Raw genomic sequence first — 25,240 nt, 5'->3', positions numbered from 1 at the left:
TCCCTTGTATCAGAAAGCTAAAAAATTACATACAGAGGGGACATATCTCTTTAGGAAGAAAGCTTCTTATTCTACATAAATACTTAGCTAAAAGTTTTTCCAATTTACAAGAAAGTGTGGGCAGTAACAAATCTTCAAGTAAAAATAAGGACCTATTAGAAGAGGCTTAAATAACTTTAAAGAAAATATAATTTTATTACATTATTTTAAATCTCCAGATGACTTAACCCAATACATGGCTTTTTTTTTTCTCTCTTTAAATAGACACTTTATTATATCCACAGGCAATAAAATCCCTGAGCTACTGTTGGGCACGTAAATACAGACCCTGCTAAATATTTAATGTTACCGAGCTTGTGTGACTCCAGCATGGTTCTGAGGCCAGCGACCTCAGTGTCTATCTTCCTGTCTGTCTGGGTGACAGCACAATCTTGCTGGGCATGCAATGCCACCATTTCTGTCCTCATTTCCAGCAGTTTCCTTTCATTCAACGAGTACAATTCCTTCACTCTGCTCTTTTCTAGATTGAAGTCTAACTTGGTATCTGTTCGGACTTTGACCACTTCATCCATTTTTTGTTGTTTTAACCGAGGTAGCTCCACGTTTATCTTCTCATTTTCTGCTCTGAGGGCTGAAAATTCGCTTTTCTCCAAAATAATCATATCTTTTTTCACATTGGCAATCTGAGACATTATTTGCTGTACGGTGATCTCCTGCTGCATCTTGGTGACCATATCCTTGTAGATAATATCCATGTTGGCGTCCGTGATCTTGACCAATGCAGAGACAGTGATTTCTGCTTGCCGGGTGGAGAACCCATTTTCTTCCAGTAAACACACTAAGGCACGGGTGTCAAAGTAGAGCTTCTTGTTCCCGCAAGAGGTGAAATCTCTCTTTTTGTGCTCCAGATCTCTCCTGCGCTCCAGCTGCAGGCTCCCAGCAGAGAGGCTCAGCTCTCTCCTGGACAAAGGGAGGGCGGCCATTCGGCCGCGGCACAGGTGGAGGGCGCCGGCGGCCCAGGTGATGCCTGGGGCGAGGCCCGGCAGGTACCTCCCCGCGCCGCCGCGGCCGGCCGCGGGGACGGAGGGCCTCGGGCGCGCGCGCTCCGGGTCCGCCCCAACACATGGCTTTATTGGGTTAAGTAATTTATCCAAAACTGCATTGCCAGAAAGTGCTAAAGTCAGAATTCAAACCCAGGCTTTACTATGCATAAATCATTTTCATGATCTCATTTACATCTCATAATACTCTAACCCTAGAAGGTAGTATGATTCTCATATTTACCCTTATTACCTGTGGTGAAATTGAGATTCAAAGAGGTTCCATGACTTGGCCAAGTTCACACAGCCTGTACTCTTGGAGCTTGAATTTTGGGCTATAGTAAATGGTCTCCTGGCACCACATTAGATGGTCTTTCCAAAATATCACGCTGCTGCTAAAATCTGGCATTAGATATTTGATCTTCTACAAAGGCAAACAGTAAATGGCCAGGTTCCTATTAAACATGTCATTGATTCTCTTCAGATTCTGTTCTCTTAAACTATTAAGAATATATTTGATTTAGTTAATATTTAATTTCTTACCCAAGACTTAGATCTAAATTTTGCAATGTTGAACAAAAGATAACAGTATTATGGAACCTAAAAACCACTTGTGTCTACGGAGATCCATTATCCAAGGTTTCTTCCCAGAAGTCCTTTAAGGAAATGTTTGATGTTTAAAATAAAATTATTAGCCATTCAATTCATATATTTGAGGATGGCTTAAATTAGATTCTTACATTTTCTATTAACTTGCACAAGAGTCTGACATGGTACAAGTCAGGAGCTGGAGGGCTCACAAAAAGCATCACTGCTCAAGTAGAAAAGGCATTTCCTTTCCAGCTGTTGAGTTTCTTGGGTCTTAGGAACCCCACAGAGGTCTTTTGTCAAATAGGTACCTGTATCAGTAGTGGATAATTTCCTATTCCTGACCACTTCAGCATCTGACAGGGTCTCCCAAAGTCTAACTTGCCATCTAGACACAGGTTTATAGATCAGCAAAAATATGCTAACTACATGGAATAGAACACAAAAGTGTTCGTTTACAAAAAGCCTTTATTCTATAAAGTTTGCATTTCTTAATAAAAGAATAGAGGTCAAAAGAGCTCATAAATTTTTAAGTAATTTAGTTCTACTCCCATAAAACTAATTAGGAAACACTGTCACCTGTATTTAACAGTTCTGAAGCTTCCCTTTCCTTGCCTAAAAGAAACAAAACATTTAGCATGTATTAAGCAGGGAGCATAACAAATTCACCAATGCAATAGTCACAGCAAAACAGTAAACTTAATAACAGGAAAAGTAACCAGATGCCAGCTATCAACAGTTATATATGGTACCAATTAATTACACTCAGCTTTTTAATATTGTAAGTGTTGCAAGAATATTTAAATACTAAAACTTGGAGGATTCTCTATTTGGTGTGAGGGAGTTTAAATACACAGTGACTATTCATCCTAGTGACAACTTCCATTTGTACAGAGAATGAATAAGATAAAGGACTACAGCTATAAAGTTTAGCCTGGATTCATTATAAAATTCTATTCTTCATAGGTTTATTAAAATGTTATAAGGATAAATACTATATATTTGGAAATGTTTGCAGAACGCTTCTCCCATGGCAATCTATTTGGTTTCACAAGCTATGCTCATGAACACTTGTTTCTTATTTTCCTAAATATTTATGAATAACATAGGTCTTTAACTCAACAGCATTTTTCTTGGCATAGCTCTTCTTCCAGATGCAGCATCAAGTATGGTCTTGAATTAAGGATCAAGTAGCATCTTTAATGCTGCTTTCCTAAGCCATCTGCTAGTTTTGTGAGGTTTTAATAAACCAAATGTCATCTTAAATTTTTCCATTTCCAATGTTCCCAACTACAATAAGATAAATTTATGCCTAATAAACCAGGAACACACAAAGAAAAGATTAAGTAATGAAAGTTTAAGTATTTTTCTCCTAAATAGAGAAAGGGGAAGAACTGTTATCTTTTTCACGGTCAGAGTCTGTTGGATATATAGTTACTTCCCTTACTGTGACTGGATTATCCCATGTTCAGAGTCTGTTATAAAGTATACATGAGAATAGGTCTATTAAAAGTTAACCTATAAGCATGGAATGTAAAGATTTATGGTAAACTAAAACTCAGGACCACTGGATTTTAAAGCTTGATTCTGGTTCATTTCAGTTTCTTTCTTCATGGGCACTCTTAGAAAAAAAAAATGCCCAAAGGAAAAGAAAGGATCCATAACTCTTAAATTCCTAGTCAAGTATGCTCTAAGACTACTTGGTTTTAATTGTTCACCCTGATTGTAGTTTGACATCTGTCTCAATGCTCCTTCCAGGAATCAAGTCACAGATGCAAGAAAGAATGACTCAACCAGTTGTTGAAGTCTTCCCTGTCTAATTATTTCCCACATTTAAGTTCTACATGATAGTTCCATACTGAAAATGAAATATTTTAAGGAGAAAAAAATATTTTAGGCTTTGATTTTAAAATTAGGGGAATAATATACCATTAATTTCTACTTACTTTTTTTTTTTTTTTTAGAGAGCGAGAGAGAGAATCTTAAGCAGGCTCCACACCCAGCACAGAGCCTGATGGCAGGGCTCAATCTCACAACCCTGACATCATGACCTGAGTCAAAATCAAGAATCAGACAGTCAACCGACCGAGCCACCCATGAGCCCTACTATTTACGTTTTTAAAAATATTTTTTCATTTTTTTCCTGTAACTCGCTTCCCTAAAGAAAGGTAAGATTTTGTAGCAATTTATGACTGTTTAAACACAATGTTGCTATTAAATAAACACTGTGATTTTATTCTGATCTGTAACAATTTCCCATATTCCTAAAATTTTCTGCTTTGATAAGATAAATGTGAGAGATCTAATTCTAAAGTAGCTAATGCTTTTTCTTTATATTTTCTCTATCTTCTCTGTAATTCTACACTCTTCATTCATTCTTCTCTTCTCCACCAAAATTTTCTGTTTCAAAGAGATAACTTTTGAGAATTTTTTGTTATCGTTGTTCTCAATATTGTACAATTCTGTGGAAACATTCTCTATCACATCCCTTTGGAAAAGTTTAAATATTTATTAGTCAGAAAGTTCACAAGGATGGCAGTGGGAAAACATCAATTTGGCTAACTGAACAACCTTAAGTTCAAACTTCTAACATTATCTTCAAATTATATTATACATATAATCACTGTATTTTGTGACTGTGTTAAGTTTAAACAAACTAAATGTGAATATTTATAATACACCAGCTTTTGTAACCTGGCTTTGGCATTTAGATTTAAATCGATGAGCCTAAAAAATTGTAAGTGATTCTGGGCTTCTCTTCCCTGCAGAGAGACCCTGGTGTTAATGTCCACTCAGGGATTCATTCACCTTGGGGCTTAGAATCTAATCTGGCCTCCCACTGAACTACATTACAAAGAGTGGAGCGTTTGAAATTTTTACAGAGTCCCTTAGAAACATATTTATTTTCTTTTTTTTTTTTAGAAAGATAGTCTTTTTATTTTTTATTTATTTTTTATTTTTTTATTTATTTGAGAGAGAATGAGAGAGAGAGAGCATGAGAAGCGGGGAGGGTCCTAGGGAGAAGCAGACTCCCCGCCGAGCAGGGAGCCCGACGCGGGACTCGATCCCGGGACTCCGGGATCACGACCCGAGCCGAAGGCGGTCGCCCAACCAACCGAGCCCCCCAGGTGCCCCATATTTATTTTCTTCATAAAGTTTTCTAATACTACCCCTCTCATCCCCTATGACTTCAGACACTACCACTGCCCACAACCTATTCTTGCTCTATCAAAACTCTTAGACTGGACATCTTTAGATACTGAAATGAGCTCAAATTAAACCTCTTGGGTAGTGTGCAGTTAGACTCTCCCGGGAGCCAGAGCACTTTCTAGGGTCAGTTTTGCCTTTTGGGTTTTGGAAACAACACTGGCATGGACTTTAAGTGCTTAGGGGATCAAGGAGAAAAAAAAAAAAAAAAGACCAAAAATAGCCAACAGTAAATCAGAAAGAATTCCAACCAGCAGAAATCTAGGTAGGCTAACTGGGATAATGGTATTGGGATAGTGTAGAGGGAAGGAGCCTCAGGAGCAACGCAGGAACTGCTGCCTCCCCTTGTCTTATGTTTCTTTCCATGCTTAATACTTCATCTTCTAAGCTAAGCATTATTCCAACTTCTTTCATGCATTCCTTCTCCTTCAATCTTCCCATATTGCTTAAATGCAAGACATTTCAGTACAAGGCATTTTTAATCATGCTATCTTTTAATCCGTGTCATCTAACAGCAGATCATGTACCACCAGCCACGTTTTTAACTTTTAGACTGGACATAGCAACAACAAAAATTGCAATCAACGTCACTCAATTTGCTATTTACATGTAAGGGTAAGTTAGGTGAAAGGAGACAGTGAAATAATAGTTTAAGATCTTAACCAAAGATTAAAAAAAATTTTTGATAAAAATTTTAAATAAAAACAAAGGAAAACTTTAAAAGGAATAGTCCAAAGTATACTATCCCAACATCTCTATAGGAAAAGGGTGAAAAATGTAGGTGAAGGTTTAATTGGTTAAACACAAAATCACACAGGATACTAAAGCACAAATATATAGTAATATAAACTCAACAGTTCTGTGTAACTAATATTTATGGGGTGTTAACTATGTGCCAGGAACTATAAGCCTCACACAGTAACTGCCAGGTTAAAAACAAAAACAAAACCTAAGGAGGGAAATTTTTAAAGAAAGAATAAAGAAAAACGTAATGCAACTTAAAAAAGACATAGAAAAAGAAAAAAATCCAATAGTTTCAAAACTATCTTAAGAAATAAAAATGGGGGGCGCCTGGGTGGCTCAGTCGTTAAGCATCTGCCTTCGGCTCAGGTCATGATCCCAGGGTCCTGGGATCGAGCCCCGCATCGGGCTCCCTGCTCCAAGGGGAGTCTGCTTCTCCCTCTCCCACTCCCCCTGCTTGTGTTCCCTCTCTCGCTGTCTCTCTCTGTCAAATAAACAAATAAAATCTATAAAAAAAAAAAAAAAGGACTTTCATGTCTGAAAAGTCTTTTGGAAAAAATCTTAAGATAAATGAAATGAAAATAATTAAGGGAAGCAAAATATTATTTTATCATATACAAAAAGGCAGGGTCTATTATTGGCCTACCTTAAATCTGTTTATCACATTCTCATCCTCCGCCTTCCTGATATAGCACCTCTCTAAAACCTTTAGACCATACTTGCAGAGTGTGTTATATGGAATCTCTACACTGATTTGAGGTACTTTAAAAGAAAAAATTATGTCACTTATCTCTTTCTTCTTTGCTGTGTGTTTGAATGAAATGCACATCTTAAATATATAAAGTCAATGAATTTTAATGATTTATACACCACATCAGTAGGCAACTTCTACTCCAGCCCAATCCCCACACCACCATGGGCAGCCTATATTGGTATTTCTTTCCCCATATTTAAGTTTTCCCTGTATTTAACTTTTTATGGACACTCTTCATGTCTGCTCAGCTAGACTTATCATCACAGACTTTTCTTAGAGTTAGTGAGGATTCTAGAACTGTTGGTCCAACTCCCTCATATTACCCACAAGAAAACAACGAACAAGAGGAAGTTAGTGTAAATCCTGGGACTATGACAAGGGAACTCACATTCTCTCTGGCCAGCACACTTTCTGTCATATTTGAAGTAAGAGATTCACTTTTCCACATCCCATTCAACGCTGAGTCCAGGTGTTCAGCAATCCCTTTTAACTGGAAAAAAAAATAATCAATGAAATGTAGCTTTGCTTCCACTAAGGAGCACTTTTCCTCAGCTGGTCTCTCTGTTGTCTGCCAGCCTCTGGACCAAACATGGGTGGAGGGGCCCACACTGGGATGAGGAGGAAGCCGGTGGGCAAGCATGGGAGGCAGTGTGTTACCGCCCAAGGCGGCTACATGCCAGCCTGGGTGCTTGTCCAGAGCAGTCTGCTCCCTGCCCAGCCTCTCCCGACTGCAAATGCCTTTCTCGGCCCCTCTTCCCTCTCCTTAGTTTTATTTCTCATTGTGACACAATCTTCTCAGTCTCCTCTCCTGCCCCTTGCTTGGGTTTAATCTGGAGAGTGTGAGGTTGGAGGGGACACACACTCTTCACACTCAAGACCTCTTGTTCTAGGAGCTAGGTGAGTTTAAGTAGCTCTAGGGAACAGTAACCTGGAGCCGGTCTGCCCAGAGTATTCCCAGTCCCTCTCCTGGAATAGCTGGGTTATTGGATTCCTCATTTGCAAAATAAAGTAATAAGAATAGTACTTTCCTCAAAGGGTGGCTGTGAGAATGAACTAAGAATGTACATAGAAAACTGGCACACAGGAAGTCCTCAATAAATGTTGGTTGCTATTAGCCAAATGACATCTGCCAAAGTTCCCTGGAGATCCACACTAGACATATAATCATGATAAGATGGGCATTAACAAATGTATATCATATAGAAAATATCAACACAGAAAGAAAAAGCAGGTTGGGAAAGATGGCAATGTTAGCACAGAAAGAAAAAGCAGGTTGGGAAAGATGGCAATGTTAGGTTAGAGAAGGAGAACTTTGGCAAACGAGTGTATGCTCAGGTGCTCTGAGGCACCTTTCGATTTGGGAGTTCCCCTCTTTGAATTTCCACAGCACTTTGTTTATGGTACTTATTCTAATCTGCTCTGTTGTATCAAAATTATGCCCATCCTTCTCCTTCTGAGAAGGTAGGCTCCTTGGGATAAATGTTTGCTAGATAAACTAAAATGCATTTCAAGTAACTAAAATTAAAACCCTTTTCTTCCTTCCCACCCCTACTCCTTGCCTTGAAAAATCCTAAGCTTGAATAGAGATGATTATGTATTAAAACAAAATGAGAAACTAATTCAAAGTTTTATCTTTAAAAGTTTCTGGTAACAGAAGATGATAAATTTCTGAACATTCATAATTATTTTCCTTCTTTTCTGTTGGTTCCCTTCAAAAACTCATCATATTTTTCTCTCCAACTGCAAAGTGATTAGCTTTATGAATTTAATCTTCACATTCTTGTCCAAGTCCCAAAAGTCACTCCTGCCCTTTACCAAAGTGGGTTTCTAAAGGAACCATAATGGGCGCCTGGGTGGCTCAGTTGGTTAAGCGACTGCCTTCGGCTCAGGTCATGATCCTGGAGTCCCGGGATCGAGTCCCGCATCGGGCTCCCTGCTCTGCGGGAAGCCTGCTTCTCCCTCGGCTTGTGTTCCCCCTCTTGCTGTCTCTCTCTCTCTGTCAAATAAATAAATAAAATCTAAAAAAAATTTTTTTTTTTAAAAAATAAAGGAACCATAAGCAGTGAGTGTATTTCAGGTTCTTCAGAATGTTTTTCAACCCAATTCCTTTATTCTCTGTTCTAACATTCTGTGAGCAACAGTCTCATTTATTGCTTCCCTCCCCAAATAATGTACAGCATGTTTTTCATTTGGCAATCATAATTATTTATCCACTTGGACAGGGAAGGGGAAATTCAAATCAGTTCTCCACTATTTAATTATATATAGAATTCATGTTATTATGCATGTGTATTCTTTACAAATCTAGACTATGTGTCTGCACAAGTATCACAGATTTTAAAATACACTTCCAGGAAGATGAAATCACTATCTTATTCTTCTTTTTAAATACGTCCTTGTTTCAGTGCTTCTAGTATCTTAAATGTATGTTTTTCTACATAATAATCAACCCCATTCATTCATCTGCATCAAAACTGGATGAGCATAAATTTCTATCCATTTCTTACCCTGATATGTAAATAAGTACCATTCATCATAATCTATTTCTAACAGTTATAAATATACAATTTTTTTTAAATCAGCATATTCTTCTCAACTATTTTAGTGTTGGGTTTAGAGACAGCATACTGGAGATGTTTTATTTGTAACTAATGCTTGCACTAATGGTTCAAAACACAGGACCCTGATTTAAAAGCTTCTCTAAAAACCTCACTAAAAAGAAAATGCCCCATCAGCTCAATTTGTTTAGAAACTTTTTAAGATGTGGTGACTTTATGTTACGTTCTAAATATTTTAATCAGAAAAAGGAAGTGGCGAATTAAAAAATATATATTAATGAATATTTCATCAAGTTGCAAACCAACTGTCACGAAAACCCTTATATATTATATACAATTTTATATAAATCATTTGATGGCCTCAGCAAGAGGAATATACCCTATTTAAACTGGCTCGTGTGATGATCAGGAAGTTTTGCTGCGACCACCCTCTCCAAGCTGACTGAAGGCAGATGGTGCTGACATGTTCAGCTGAGGGAAGCGTTGATCACAGAGTATCTGCCAATCAAACACTTGGGAAAGAAATGAGCTCCATCTGTGTTTTAATTACTACAGCAAACCCAACCAGTGTAACTGCCAGAGCTGCACATTTAATGGAGTACAAGAGACATAACACATACTTTCTTTCAAACACTAAAGTAGAAATTGCCATATACAGTACTAAAAAAAAAAAAGAGAGAGAGAGAGAGCACTGTTAATTAAGAACAAAATCTAGTGACAGTATGAATATTTCTATTCATCTCAAAAATATTTCTATTTCAGGGGAGCCTGGGTGGCTCAGTCGTTAAGCGTCCGCCTTCGGCTCAGGTCATGATCCCAGGGTCCTGGGATGGAGCCCCATATCGGGCTCCCTGCTCCTCCGAGGGGAAGCCTGCTTCTCCCTCTCCCACTCCCTGTGCTTGTGTTCTCTCGCTTGCTGTGTCTCTCTCTGTCAAATAAATAAATCTTTAAAAAAATATATTTCTATTTCACTACAGCTGTATTTCACTTTCTCTAAGCCAATTCTAATGTGTATGAGAGAATTCTATACATAAACATGAAGAGGTAATATTTGAAAAGTAAAATATTATCTAAATATTCTGGACACCAAAGAGTAATCCTACTAAAATTCAATAAAATGAGAAAATTTATAAATATTCAAAAAATTTATAAATACTCAAATTTATATTATTGAATTTTTATAATTACAGATTATATATATATATTTATTGCATTTGTTAATATATCCTTATATTATTATAAAAACTCATTAAAGAAATAGCTGAACTTTCAAAACTTTTCTGTCAAGTGATATTAGGTTGTTTGGTTATTGTTCTAGTATTCTCAAATGAATTTATCCTGGTACTCACCTTGTCTCATCACTGTGTGAACAGGAAGCGTGGGAGTACAGATGTTACTTGGTTTACACTTCTACCCTGGAGGCATTCAGGGGCTCCTGAATGGGGTGTGCAAGCAAGCGGGAAGGATATAGGGAGGGATTAAAAGGAAAGAGTTCTCCTTTGTCTTTTCATTTTATACTCTCCCAGCTCAGTCTTCCCCGCTACCCTTTCACTAGCACCACATATTTGGCATCAAGGAGGTTTTTAGAGATTCACAGTGATCTCAAAGTTTCAGTTACACTTTGAAATTTGAGAAGATATATTAAACATACACAAATACTGACAGTAAAAGGATTTCTAAACTCTAAATGTGCATAATAACAAAATAAATTCATTCATCCAATAAGCATTTATCAAGTGCCTATTATACATTGAGTTGAGGTAAAGATTAATAAAGATGGTCCCTGTCCTAAAGGATCTCAGAATCTAGCAAGGTGGCCAATCCCATAAGTAACTGAATGCAAAACAAGAAACACATGTACTAAGACATACGCATAAAGTGCATGCCAGGTGGCAGAGAGGAGGGAAGAATTAAGCTTGTTGGGATTCAGGGAATGTTTCAGAGGGCAAGTGAGCTTTCACGGAGACAAATAAGGCAGAGATGGGGGAAGAACATTCCAGATGGGGGACAGCATGTAGAAAGGCAGGGACACTGGACAGTTCATACTGTCTCCTCATGCCTACTCTCTTGGGAATGGTGATCTACAGGGTCAGATGCTACCAAAAGGTTATTTGAAATAAGACCTAAAAGGGGCATATTTCATTTAGCCATCTGAAAGTTATTGGTGACTTTTTACAGAATAGTCTTAGGTTTGAAGCAGGTTTCAAAATAAATGGAAAGTGAAGAAGTGGGTAGCAGTTTAGCAGAGAGGAGAGAAGGGGTGGTCAGAGAAGGGGAGGAGAAGAGAGACAGAGGGAGAGGGGTGAGTATTTTGAAAAGGAGACAGAGTGGAAAAAAGGTTTAAGATCTAAGCATGCTGAAACGGGACAAAAATGGCTGCTCTTAGTGGGACTGTGTAAAGTTTGGCTTATTTTTATAATTAATTGAAGAATTATGTTTCTTCAAAATTATTTATTGAATTATTCTTAAAGAACTATTTTTTACACTAAAAAATTTTTAAAAAAGTTTATACAATCAAATAGAAAATATGTACCTTTTGCCAATCCAGTTTATTTTTTCTTATCCAAATTACCCCCCCCTTATGATACCTACCTTATCATAATTTTATTTATCAATTTTATCCCCAGAACAAGTAGTGAGTGACAAGATAGTTATTGTAAGCTACCTTTTCAGAGCACGGGTAAAAAGCCCTGTCTTGAGTCAATTTTTGTATCTGCTATGTAATTCAGATCATCAATTCATTATCAGAGTCCTCTAACACGTAGAGCTCGGAACTGAGCATATTAAAAGACACACTTTCAAAATGTTTTGAAAAACACAAAATTTTTAGAAATAGGTCACAGATTACCATTATAACCCTAAAATCACCATTTTATAATTATCAGAACCTTGATCCTCAATTAAATGCTGCCTCATCCACCTATAAAAGATAACTAGGTTACCAATCTAATACAAAACGAGACCTTTTAATATCACTTGATGCTTCTCCCCCCTTTTTTTTTAACTTTAAATTCTTACAAAACTAGAAGCCAGATCACCCAACTCCTTTTCCCTGCTCCAAAAAATCATGGTTATTTTTTAAAGAAAATGTGTTCTCCATACAACAAGTTATTTATTAGACCAAATTACTAATTTTGGAGTAGAACAAAATACATTATATTCTTTGCTATACTGCTACATTAAAGGTTTTCTCCCCCCACACAAGGAAATGTATATGACTTGATAGATTTATAATTGCAGCCAGTCATCCAAGTAAATAAAACAGTGAGGAGGCAGCTATAATCTACTAAAGCAACGGATCAAAGGTTCAGGAAAGAATAGATTCTTTACATGCAGGAAAGGTGAAAATTTTAAATTAAGAATAAAAAAGAAGAATTTTAAGCAGTGACAGGTGAGTGCAAGGAAATTCTTTGATATTCATAACCACTGGAAACTAAAAAATGACTCCAGGTTACCAAAAACCAACCAAAGTAAACTATTTTATGTGTCATTGCAAACAATCAAGAAACATCACACACTGTTTTATGATCGGCTATATAGATATTCTCTATCTTGCCAGTTGTTCAGGCCAAAAAAGTCTCTGGAGTCATCCCCAGTTCTCTCTTTCTTTCATACCCAATCCTTCCTGTCCACTCCACCTTCAACGTATATTCAGAATATCTCTCCACTGATCCTTGGTCCCTATCACCTTTCACCAAGGTTACCACAGTTTCTCCCAACTGATCACCCCATTTTCATTGCTGGCCCCTTGGGCAGATGAGCTGTTCAGAAAGGCAAGTCGGGCCAAGTCACTCCCATGCTCAACCCTCCCAGTGGTTCCTGCTCTTGTCAGGACAGAGAGGGCCCTGTATCATCTGGTCCCCAATACCTGTCTGATCTCATCTCCAGCTACTCACTCTCATTCACCCCCCTCCAGACACAGTAACTTCCTTGTTGTTACTCAAACACACCTGCACACATCTGTCCCAGGCCCTGGGCCCTTGTTCTTCCCTGTGGCTGAAACACTCTTTATGTAGCCCTTGCCGTGGCTTGCTTTTTCATCTGTCAGCTCCAAAGGTCTTTGTTCAACTGTAACCCTTAGTGAGTCATTCTCTGACCACCCAAACTAAAATTGCAAACCCAACCACAAACACTTCATCACTCCCTACCTCTACTTCCTGCTTTATTTTTCTACTTGGTGCTAACCATTCCTCTAATAGTTAATATATTTTAATTATGTGTTTATTGTCCGTTTTATACAACTGGAATACAAACTCCAACAAGGAAGGAATTTTTGTTTGTAGATAAATAGTACTTGACCCATAGCTGATTCACAAAAAGTATCCGTTGAATGAATGAATCCAATCAGACAGTTCCAGGAACAGATAGTTGCTAACGATACATAAACCTCCTCATTTCTTATACAGTGGTTAAAAGTTTAGCCTGGTGTAAGTTTTCTGAGCTTTCTTTATAACTCATGTTTTAGGTGAAAAATCACATAACAAGCTGCCTCTGAGGTAGAGTAATAACTTTAAATAAAGACCTGGCACTGATAATCAAAAATAAGAGATAAAAAGTCAATGGTGAGTTCAAGATTTTGAATCTATCCTCAAATAACCAGAAAAAAATTGATGAGATTACCTCTGATGCCCGTAAACACTGGTCAAGCATTTAAAACACCTTTATTTAAGGCTCCTTGATGTCATTACAGAAAGCTTTTGAATGAGCAAGGACATGCAAACTTCAGTTCTAAAGCACTATAGGAAGTCAGAAAATGTAATTTCACAACCAAAGTAATTTGTAATGCATTCTGTGACTTTCTTTTCAAACATGACTAAAATAATTCAGTTTCAGTCCTAATGACCACCCCAAACATGCCAATCCCAATATTACTAATTAGCAGCAAGCAAGCCCTCTATTCTAGACATTATCTCTTTCACCAATGCTCTGGATTGTTGTTAGGCCCAGACTGATTTGAGAGTAATTAATGTTTCTGCAGTATGCAAATCTAGAGTTGAGTTCACTAGATTTCCACTGGCAAATACTAGTAAAAGCAGGGTCCTCTTTGTATTATCTTTCCCAGAACACCTTCATAGCATGAATTTAAGAGACAGCAAGCTCCCAAGTTGGGTTAAATGTGCACTTATTATTGAAGAGACTTGAAATGCACATGAAAACATTGCATGAATTCATTTCTCTTCAAGCTAAAGACTTCCCAAGATTGATATCATCAGTCTCCTTCAGTCTTCCCCATTTCTTCTATCTCCCCATCAATGCTGCCACTTGGGTTTAAGAGAACAGTCATCTTTATTTAACCCTCCCTTCTCACATACAATTGGTTGTCAAAACCTGTAGGTTCCTGTAGTAAGACCTTCATTCGTTCTCCACTGTGCATGACTGCATTATTCATTCAACTGCTTTTCTTGCCTCTGGTCTTTCCATGATCTGATCAATTATTCTTTTATGCACAGTTATCAACTGTCTCTGTCCATCAATCTATTCTCTTAGCTACAAGATTAAAGTAAACCCCAATCTGTTGTGCTTCTGCTTAAAGAATTTCAATGGCTCCTTATTTTCCACTGAATTAAACGTAGATCCCTCAGCCTAGGATTTAAGGTCCTCTCTAATAATGCACCAACCCTGACCACCCAGGCTTACCTCCTTCTAGTTCATTTCAGTATAGAAAGCAGCAGCTGTTGTATCTCACTAAACACCGGGAATCTTTCTCTTCAAGTCCCCAGAGCACCTGTGGTACTAATAAATTCATTTACTCATCCATCCACAAATAGTTATTTATCTCCTAATACGTGCTAAACATTGCTTTCAGAGCTGGAGATACAGCAGTGAATAAAACAAAGGTTCCTGCCCTCATGGAACTTACGTTCTGGTGGAGAAAGACAGAAAATAAATTCAATCAAAAAGAAAAATATGTCAGCTATAGATAAGCACTTAAGAAAAAAAGCGAGAAAAGGAATTAGGGGTTGTTGGGGTACAGTTGGGCAGGGTAAGCTTATAACTTTAAATAGGGTGTTCAGGAAAGGTTTCACAAAGAAGCAAATACCCGAAGGAGGTGAAGGAATGGGCCCTACAGATAACTGGACGAAGAGCACTTCAGGTAGGGGGAAGAGCAAATGTCAAGACTTCAAGTGGGAAACGTGTTTGGCTTACCATAGGGAGAGTGTAGAAATACAGTCCAAGGGGTAAAAGGAGACCAGTTTTTTAGGACTTAACTTTTACTCTGAATATGAGAAGACATTGGAGGGTTTGCAGGAGAGAAGAGGCAAGACCTGACATGTTTTAAAACAATCACCTTGATCAATATATTGAAAGTCTGGAGACAAGTTAAAGGGCTGTTACAAGAATTTAAGCAATAGCTAATAATGATGCCTTGGACCTGAGTGGGTCCAAGTCGGGTAGCGCAGGTGGGGAAAGTAGTTAGCTTCTGGGTAGCACTAACAGGATATGGAGCATAAGAGGAAAAGAGGAGGAAAGGGTGACTGAAAGGTTTTTGATGTGAGCAACTGAAACGCCACTGTCTAATAGAAAAAATACAGTGTGAGCCACACATGTAACTTTTAATTTTCTTATAGTCACATTTGCAAACGTAAAAGGACAAAGATGAAACCAACTTTTAAAATATATCTTATTTAGCCCAATAAAACAAAATATTGTTTCAACAACAAGTAATCAACATAACAATTATTAACAAGAAATTTTACATTTTTTTCAAACTCTTTGAAATCTGGTGTGTATTTTATGTTTACAGCACATTTAGTTTGGACTAGTCACATTTAAGTGCTCAACAACCACATATGGCTAGTGGCTACCATATTGGGATAGTGCAGAACTAGAATGATGAAATGTTTTTTTCTTTCTTTTTTGTAACAGGGATACTAAATGCAATGGGAATATTATAGTTTAAATTATAGTAGCAAGTCATGGGAGGCAATCCAATATTCACTCATAAGGGTAGTTAATAAATTATGTTACAACCAAGTAGCTACTAAAAGCTAGGTTCCCAAAGAATATTTAAAAGTATGCAAAACATATTCATAGTAAATATGGGGCGGGGGTGGGTGGGAAGGGTCAGAGGAAGAAACAGTATACACAAAATGATCTCATGAGCAGGGATGAGAAACACACACAACATGAGCTTGGAAACACATATGTCAAAGTTATAACACTGATCATTTCTGGGATAACTGATGGAGGAAAGACTGTAGGAAGAGTAGCATCCCCCACAGAGGGGGATGATGAGAAGGTTTGAACATACTACATTTAGGATGCCTATTAGATACCCCAAGTGGAATATGCTGTCTAGAGTTCAAGAGAGAGGTTCTGATCAGTAAGACGAATCTGGAAACTGTCAATGTACAAATGGAATTTAAAGGCAAGAGACTGTATGAGATCACTAAGGAAGTAGGTTTCAACAGAAAAGAAACTGGGACCAAGGACTGCATACTAGGATATCCAACTTCTAATGTAAGGAAGATGATGAAGAACCAGCAAACAGGACGAGGAAGAACAGCAAGTTGGTAGAGAATGACCACCATTTTCAAAGGATACTGCAAGTCATGTCCAAGGAGAACGGAGAACTGACCAAAGGTATTGACCTGAAAGCCAGTCACGGTCCTGGCATGAACAGTTTTGGTGGAGCAGTGGGTTATGAAAGAAGTGGGTTCAAGACAGACCAAGAGGTTGGGCGCCTGGGTGGCTCAGTTGGTTAAGCAACTGCCTTCGGCTCAGGTCATGACCCTGGAGTCTCAGGATCGAGTCCCACATCGAGTCCCACATCGGGCTCCCTGCTCAGCAGGGAGTCTGCTTCTCCCTCTGACCCTCTTCCCTCTCGTGCTCTCTGGCTCTCATTCTCTCTCTCTCAAATAAATAAATAAAATCTTAAAAAAAAAAAAAGACAGACCAAGAGGAGATGAACCGCAGAAAAATTCATGGACCACATTGAGCATGAAGCAGGGCAAAGATATACAGTGTTTTTATCAGTGTAGAATCATATCCCTGTGTTCTTAACTTCTCTCTCTCTCACTCTAACGTAAGTTTCTTAAAACAGGGAATGCCTTAATTCTCTGAGCCCAGTATTACTTTTGAGGCAAAAAATTAAAAACATGTGCCTAGGAGTAATACAGTAATTTTACACAGGCTGGCATACTGAATGCTGAGGTAAACCAATGGATTAACATCAAAGTTAATTCATGATTCAGATCATCAATTGGCGAAAACCTCAACTCAGGGTAAACACCTCCGAAAAGTAACTGCAATCTGATAATTACTGGCTGTCATAAAGCCTAACTATAAATTTCTCAGTGAAAGCTTTCATCAAGAATGCTCTTTTTCTTTTTGCCAAATGTCAAGTTTAAAACTAACCACTACATTTCTTTGACATTACTGCAAAGATGAAAAAATCCCAAATACCAAAACTCCAGGCAGATAACCAGTGAGTTATCAGCTATGACACAAAAAGACCATAAACTGTAACCTCATCAATACAGAAGACTGTTGCAATGAAAAATACAGTGACTAGAAAAACCAATTATTCTTCAAACTTCCAACATTTTACTAAGTCTGGGCCAATTTCAAGCCATTGTTTCTGCACAGTCTTTCAACAATGGTTCGATCTTACTGAAAATCCTCATAGAGCTAACATATTAGGAGGTAATTCTAGACAACTATTATCAAATCTAATATATGTTGCTTCTTGGCATAAAAATACCTGCCTCTTTAGGATCCATTTAGAAAACACAGTGGGGAATTCATTTTACAAGTTTAGCATCTGAGATTGGGGAATGATGGCCAGGGAATGGGCAGGATAACAGAATAGTTGCAGTGATCTCGGAGAAATGTAAGGTTCGGATGTTTTTAACTTGGGTTTTAGCCATTTCAAAAGGATACACTGGTAATTTGGTGCAGAAATTTCAATGTGTAGATAAGGCAATCTATTTTGCTCACCACAAAATGTCTTATGAAACCCTCAAAATAATTCTGTTGGTGTTGCTTCTTTACCTCATCCTTTTTACTCACTTAACAAGACCAATTTCTCAACACAATCTCAGTGCCCTATTTCAGTTCCCCTTTTCCTGGTTTACAAATTTTAACTTCACTTTCTTCTCTCAATAACCAACCATGTCCCCTCCTTCTGCCCACTCTCTCCTGTAATTTTACCTGCCTTCCAGCCACAGAAGGAGATGCTGATAACTACACAATCAAGGCTCCACAGCGGGAGAAAAGGAGAGGCACAGGCCTAGGTGTGCAGCACAATGCTTTTATACTCAAAGGGATTCAATAAACAGGAGTTGGGCTGCTTACATGAAGTATTATAGGGAAACTAAGAAGATGCAAACAGGAGTAAAGAGAAGGACTGAGGTAGGAAGTGTCCATTGTAAAGTAACTCTGTGTATGTCAGTGTGTGCGTGTTGTTACGTGTGGGTGTATGGGAAAGACATTCTACAGTCGAAAAAACATAAAATACGTGTTTTTAAAAGTCAGGCAAGTGTAACTAAGAGAGGTGAGGGATAAAAAGCTTAACAGCATAACAATAGGTCTGCCACCAAGTAAATACATCAATTCATTTAGTATTTTAGGAAAAATTTACTTTTCAGTAGAATGTAAATAAAATGACATCAAATTCCAACTAGAATTTGTCACTTGGCAAAAATTACTATGAAAATAAAACAGTGAGTTGTTAAGTGATAAGACAGTTACTTTCCATCATAGTTCCTCTCTTAGCTGAAACTCCATGAAATCCAAGGTCGCATCGTCCTTCGATTAATTCTGCATTGTGTTTAGTGCACCGTCATGCACGTGAAGGCATTCAATAGTAATTACTGAGATTGCATTTTGATTGAAGAGGACAAGACCAATAAAGGAAAACAATGCCGCCTGACTTCTGTCATACTCTAATATTCCAATTGGTAAGTCATATTCATCTGTCACTTTCCCTCCTAAAACTCTTGGAAAAACTTTGAGCTTAAATTGTGGTATGTATTTGTTATTAGAAGGTCTCAATTTAACAAAATCAATGGATTGGTGAGCTCATTCCCTGACTTACAGCTATTGAGACTGCATGACGGTCTGCAGCTGCCTCCCCTCTCCTGCACCTTTGGTGTTTGGGAAAGAAGCACCTGACAGCAGCTCTACTTCCCATCATTAATGGAGGATAGTTGGAAGGAAAGCAGGCAGGGGCAAGGGGGCCCATTCTCAGAGGAAACTACCCTTAAAAGGAAAAAGGCTCCATCCTGTTATTCTAGGCTTTACTCAATGCCCCAGCTTCAACTCCTCCTCCTGGGAGGATTTACAACTTGTCTGTGACAGAAAGGAAGGGAATGGCCTTGGGCGTCCTAACCCAGGCCCAGGGGGAAGCTCAACTGCAACTCAACAGCCAGTGGGATATTTAAACAAAGAGCTTGATCTAGTGGCCTTAGGCTGGCTGGCTGGCTGGCTGGCTGGCAGGCCTTAGGGCAGTGGCGGCTGAGGCCTTCTTGATCCCGGAGGCTACTAAATACTGCCCTGGAAGAGCCCTCCACCCTTTCCCACGTGAACAACTACCAGAAAGATAGACAAAGACGTGGACAAAAACTGGATTGGGTGACAGGCGCAGGGAGGGTTAATCAGATTAAAACAACCCACACCAAAGAACCCATAAAAACCCCTAGATTTAAACGCCAAAATGGCAACCCTCTCGGCTCCCCTCCCTCTTCAGGTTCTTTGTACTATCGCTCAATAAATTTTGCTTTGCTGCCCACCACTCTTCCTCTGGTCTACCTCTTCATTCTTCGAAGTGGTGTGACCAAGAACCCGGGGTACTAAAGGAAAAGAAATCCTGCAACATCACGACCGGCTAAAACGCGGGTAACCAACCTCCTGCCCCCAACATGGGCTTACTTTTTATAAAGTCATCTAGGACTCAGTAAGTACCAAGTATGGGGAATGGTTCTCTCTAAACTGTCCCACCTTGTGGCTGGTCTTGCACTGCAGTGCTCACAACAACCACCACCCCCCCCCCCACACACACACGATGCCAAGCCTCTGTCCTTGTACCTTTGTGCCTTTTAAGTATTGCTGCTCCAACTTTGTTCTCCCTAATTGCCCCAGGCCACAGATTGTGCATGCAGAATGGGTAGCCTTTACTTCCATTAATACTCACTCCAAATCAGGAGCTAATGAAAAAAATCGGTCCACAGTTATAAAATCTTGCTTCTATAGCAGAAATTGGCAGAGATAGGGGCGTTCTAAAAATTAAAATAACAACTTTCTTCATAAATATTTCAATAACTGCTTTTCTTTTTTGCAAGTCTCACCCATCTTAAAGAGAGAAGTCAAATTGAAGCAACAATAAATTAAAGGAAAACAACGTAATGCAAGGTCAGCGAGAAAAGTGAGTAGCGCTGGCAGTGGTTCTCTGATCTACAAAGCCTTTGGAGCAACAAAGATTTAGGATAACTTCCTAGTTCCATCATTTCTTTGTCGATTGCCTTCACTCCCATTCCCTGGGAAAATCCCCCTAGAAATAAAACTGAGCTAGCTTTCAAAGCAGCCGGTGAGAAATCCTAACAATCTTTGAAGTTTTGATTTTGAAGTCTCCTTCCACCTTATCCACCACTCACTGACCACATATGATTCAGAACCTCAAAACTCTCATCTCCATTAATTAGTTCCTTTATCTCTGATTTCTCTCAAAGATAAGCTTTTAAGATAATTTTTAACAAAGTTAAAGGATCAGTAGAGCAACTGAGCCAGTTCAAAATGATTTAAAGATTAGTCTCTTCTATCAGCAAAGGCAGCTGTTCTGTGACTTTTCTTAGTTTTTTTTTTTTTAGGACACAGAGAGATTTAATCTCTAATTTACCATAGCTGGGGAAATTCAGTATTAAATTGGATACTGTGTATATATATATTTCAATGTTTAAAAGTGTTTGAGTTTTCTTCATTTATATTAGCACTTGAAATATACATACTATTGATAAAGACACTAAACATTGAAGTGAATTTAATATGTGCATAAAGTAAGAAACTTTCAACTAAATATATATTTTTGTTTAGAGAGGCATTTGCTACAGATGCACAGTTAATTTTGTTATCAAATTGTTTAACTAGCTGATTTTGATTTTCAACTTCATTGTCAAATAACATCTTTCTTTTAATAATATTTTTATTGACAAAGAAGTTCATGATGGCATAAAATCAGATTACGCTTTTATATAGAATCCTAAAGTTGTTGTACCCCTCTAGTACCAAAAGGACCCATAGTTACCTCTTGCAAAGAAATGTGCCTTCCACAAGCTCTTGTCTTCTAAGCAAGGGTCCTACGGTACTGTTCAGTTTTCCTTAGAAAATGATTCCAAAAATAAAAAGGAGTATGAGCAAGAAAACAGTTGGTTTTCTTTCCATTTCTCTTCCTTCAGAGAACCACAGCAAAAAGTAATTTTTGGCTTTCTGTCCAAAAGTGATATGCTAGAGTTGTTCCTCCCCTGCATCTTTTATCACTAGTGTTTAGCAAAGAAGTTTTAAAAACTACTGCTAGATATAAATTATCTAATGCTTAGTATGGAGGATCCATGTGCCATGAGTTGGCTCAAATCTATGATAAACACAGGATGTGAACAATAAAGGAAACTATTTTTGCAGCTGTTGGCCTCAAGTCTCGTGTTATTGATTATGGTAATATATTGTGCCTTTCCTAGGAAACCACATAGGGCATACCTGTCAGATTCATCTGCTGGGTCTTTTGACGCAAATGGCTTAATGCCAGATCAATGAATGACAGTGTTATTCAAACCTCATGGTTACTAGAGCTCACCTTTGGGTCTCTGGCAGCCCCACCATTACCCTTCAGTTTCCAAAGAAACCCAAGCTGATTCACAAATGAGTTAACTAATGGAATTTTTGCATTCCCAAATCAGTTTTGTTTAATTAACTTCATGTGACATAAGCCTCTCACTAAAAATATTAAACTGAGAATAGTGTCACTTTATAAGGCTCACATCTGTACCTCAGAGTTTTAAATGTTTGAGTGGGTGAAACATTTCCGTCTAATCTGATTTTCCCTCATTAATTATGCAAGGAGATGGCTGCACCCACCTAATTAGGTCAAAATTTCATAGTGTCTGTTGGCAATCACCAGTTTATCTTAGAGTTGTCAGTAAAATATCTGATTGTGAGTTTAACGTTGATAAAACGAGCCATGAATTTTGTAATCTTTCTTTGGTGGGCAGAATAATGGTCTCTAAAGACGTCTCTTACCTAACCGCCAGGACCTGTGGATATGTTGCTTTACATGGCAGAAAGAACTTCGTAGATGTGATTAAGGTTAAGCAGCCTAAAATGGGGAGATTGTCCTGGGGAGATTATAAAAATTAAGTTCTTTAAAGGCAGAGACCCTTTTCCGGTCGCAGAGAGCCAGAGAGATGGCTGCATGAGGATTCGTTCAGCATCTGCTAATGGTGAAGAAGGAACATGGCCGTGAGCCTAGGAATACAGACAGCCCCTAGAAGGTGGAAAAGACAGGGGAAGGGATTCTCCCCTACAGCCTCCAGAAAGGAAGGTAGCCTTCCTGATACTTCGACTCTGTAGTCATTGAGACCTGTGCCAGACTTCTAACCGACAGAGCTACAAAACACTAACTCCGTATTCTTTAAGCCACCAAGTTTGCAGCCATGTGTTACAGCAACAAATGAAAACTAATGTACTTCCTAGTTGTTAGATTGTTTTAATCCTTCCTTTTGTCGGAGAAAAGTAAGTTGAAAAGTTGACTAGGAAAAAGATCCCACCTCCAGCTAGGGAGTATGCTGCCATGAAAATGAAAACCGGCCTGTGAAAGTGTGGGTGTCCAGGTTCCACCCCTAGCTCTTCCATGACATAAACACATAACTGGGCAAAGCACTTAACCAGTCCTTCACAAGCTGAGCCTCTTTCCTCTCACTGGAAAAAATGTTTCCTTCCAGGTCTATGTTCTTCCACATAGCTTCCTCTAATTCTTGCAGACACTATTTTGATTTAGCTTGTTGTCTTTCCAGTGAGAACCAAAGTGATCCTTTCTCTGCCATATTTCATCGGTTCATGCCAGTAAACTCTACAGACCTGCCATTTCCATATTTCAAGCAGGAACAAGTTTAAGTATCTATAAGACTTAAAACATTCTTATTAGGACATAAGAATAAAATGAAAACTCTCCTAAGCCAATTTTTAAAATCATCGTGCTAAAAGAAAGACATAAAAAATAAAAAAATAAATAAAATCATCGTGCTTAAAACTGCTTAGAACTACTTCCTGATGCAAGGATGAAAGAAACTGTAATCTTTATAGTACAGTCTACGTAAACTGCCACCTGTGTCAGTTAAGTCCGCAGGAGAGTATTTTCATGGGTATCTTAAGGGTTCAAAACTACAGAAGTATTTTTTTAATTACAAAGACTTAGCTACTCAACAGATTAAATTTCACCCAAAACGTTAATACAAGGAGCAAAAATTTGACAGAACATAGCCTGGAATATAACAGTCTTCTTTCCAGCACAAGCATTTTGAAAGTGTTTCAGTAAAAATATTTTTTAAAGTACGGAAACCATTTATACTGACTTAATTTTTTTTTAATATTTAGCCTACCATAATCTAAATTATGTAATATATATAGTAATGTGATTTTTGTAATATGTAATGCATATATTAATATGTAAATAAATCATAATAGCTCTACTTTTCAGGAACTTTTTTTGATAGCAGTTAACTAGCAAATTTTCAAACACAAACAGAACTAAGTATTCGAAACATAAGGTAATTAAAAGTCAAAGCATCTTAGCATGTTTTCAGAGCAGAAAATGTACAAATAAACATTTATGATATTTAAGATAAGACAGATATGCTTCACATACAAGTAACTAAATTTAAAATTTTTAGCCCTTTTTTTACACTCTCTCACAACAGTATTTCTCACTGAGTCTCTGTAGAAAAGTGAGTGAAGAGTATCACCAGTCCACTAAGTATCGCACAAAAACAAAGGAGGGCATATTCTAGAAGCCTCCAAAAATACAAGAAGCAAAAATGCCAATTTCGATCAACGTCTCTCTAGAAATGGACAGATTAAACCACTTACCTACATTTCAAAAGAGACAGATGTCTACCTCCACACACAATAAAGATTCAGCTACGTTAAAAAATGGGGGGCGGGGGCTCCCTACTCCATCGACTCTACCCTTATTATTTTTTTCTCTTGCAAAGCTATCCCTTAACTAATTACTTAGAAACTGACTTCACCTACCAACTTCCTTTATACACAGTAGCATGTTCTGCAAAGACACACTCAAAACAGTCCAGTGGGAATCAAGAGGAGGAAATATATATAAGACTAATATTGTTGTATGGACAGAACTCTCCTAATGCAGTGAGATTCAGAAGTAAGCTGGTAGGAAGAAACCTGGCTTGTGTACTTCATCCTTTACTGTCTACTGATGAGGCATACTGTAGTAGAAAAATTGAAACAGAAAACTAACTTTAAAAAGGAAATATTTGTTCATGGATCTCCTATGTGAATGTTATAAGTTGTTCTAAAGTATTCTTGTCCTAAAGCTGAACTCAGCTTGCTTATCCTTACAAAGCATGAATATGTATTAAAAGAAAACTTTTATAAAGCACTAATTTCACTTATCACAAAAGTGGGAGCAAATTGTGAGATATTTTGAAAAGCATTAAAAGTACAAAATAAGTATGAGATGATAGTTATTAATATACTTTAAACTTCACATATCTCCCTGTAACTGAATCTTTGTCCAATAATGTTTTAATTTCTCTAACATGCAAATTCTCGATGTAACTTGGCCCTTCTTTTCTAATATCTACCCATGTCATCTTGACCTTTAAAATGTTAATATTTAAACTGGATAAAATATATAAAGAATCAATAAGAAATATCTAATTTACACACTTAAAAAACAGCCCATTTGTCCTGTGACACTTGTCAGAATATTTTAGGGAATTTATGTATTTCAAAAAATTTGAAATAAAAAGCTCTACTGGGTTACTAAGGCTGTTTACCAGAGAGAGGAGAAGGCATTACATTGTGCATTCACAGTTATTTGTATAAGCCTATCTCACATGCATATACACACAGACCAACACACACTTTAAGTACAAACTGTAAGTCTATTCTAGGTAATTGGATGAAATTCTCCCATACACTACAATTCCAGTCATTAGTATATCTTAGAAAGAAGAAACCATTCATGCACCTAAAACAGAATAACAGAGGATTTAGTAATTCTCTGTCTGATATGCAAAACAAGGCACTTACCTTCCATTTCTAGGGACGTCTGAAACTGAGCTGGAAACCAAGCAACGGGGGGGGGGGGGGGGGGGGGGGGGGGGGGGGGGGGG

General features: G+C 38.0%; 1 protein-coding gene and 1 pseudogene across 21 annotated transcripts in view; both read right to left on the bottom strand.

The window, feature by feature from the left end:
- Positions 1 to 25,240, bottom strand: part of PAM (peptidylglycine alpha-amidating monooxygenase) — a 277,932-nt gene that overhangs the window by 195,961 nt on the left and 56,731 nt on the right. For 20 of the 21 annotated variants that reach the window (XM_073888650.1, XM_073888658.1, XM_073888663.1 and 17 more), the window contains exon 2: positions 6,719 to 6,820. The exons of the other annotated variant lie outside the window; for it this stretch is intronic. The gene's annotated coding sequence lies outside the window, so the exon portion shown is untranslated. The remainder of the gene's footprint in view (positions 1 to 6,718; positions 6,821 to 25,240) is intronic. 21 annotated transcript variants of the gene reach the window in all.
- Positions 256 to 16,420, bottom strand: LOC112819869 (mitochondrial calcium uniporter regulator 1 pseudogene; annotated as a pseudogene).

The sequence above is a fragment of the Callorhinus ursinus genome, unplaced genomic scaffold (genome assembly GCF_003265705.2).
Source record: "Callorhinus ursinus isolate GAN/ISIS: 27379988/994484 unplaced genomic scaffold, GSC_fseal_2.0 scaffold3, whole genome shotgun sequence".
Lineage (NCBI taxonomy): Eukaryota > Metazoa > Chordata > Mammalia > Carnivora > Otariidae > Callorhinus > Callorhinus ursinus.
The sequence above is the reverse complement of the archived record's forward strand: the minus strand, read 5'-3'. Positions and strand labels throughout refer to the sequence as shown.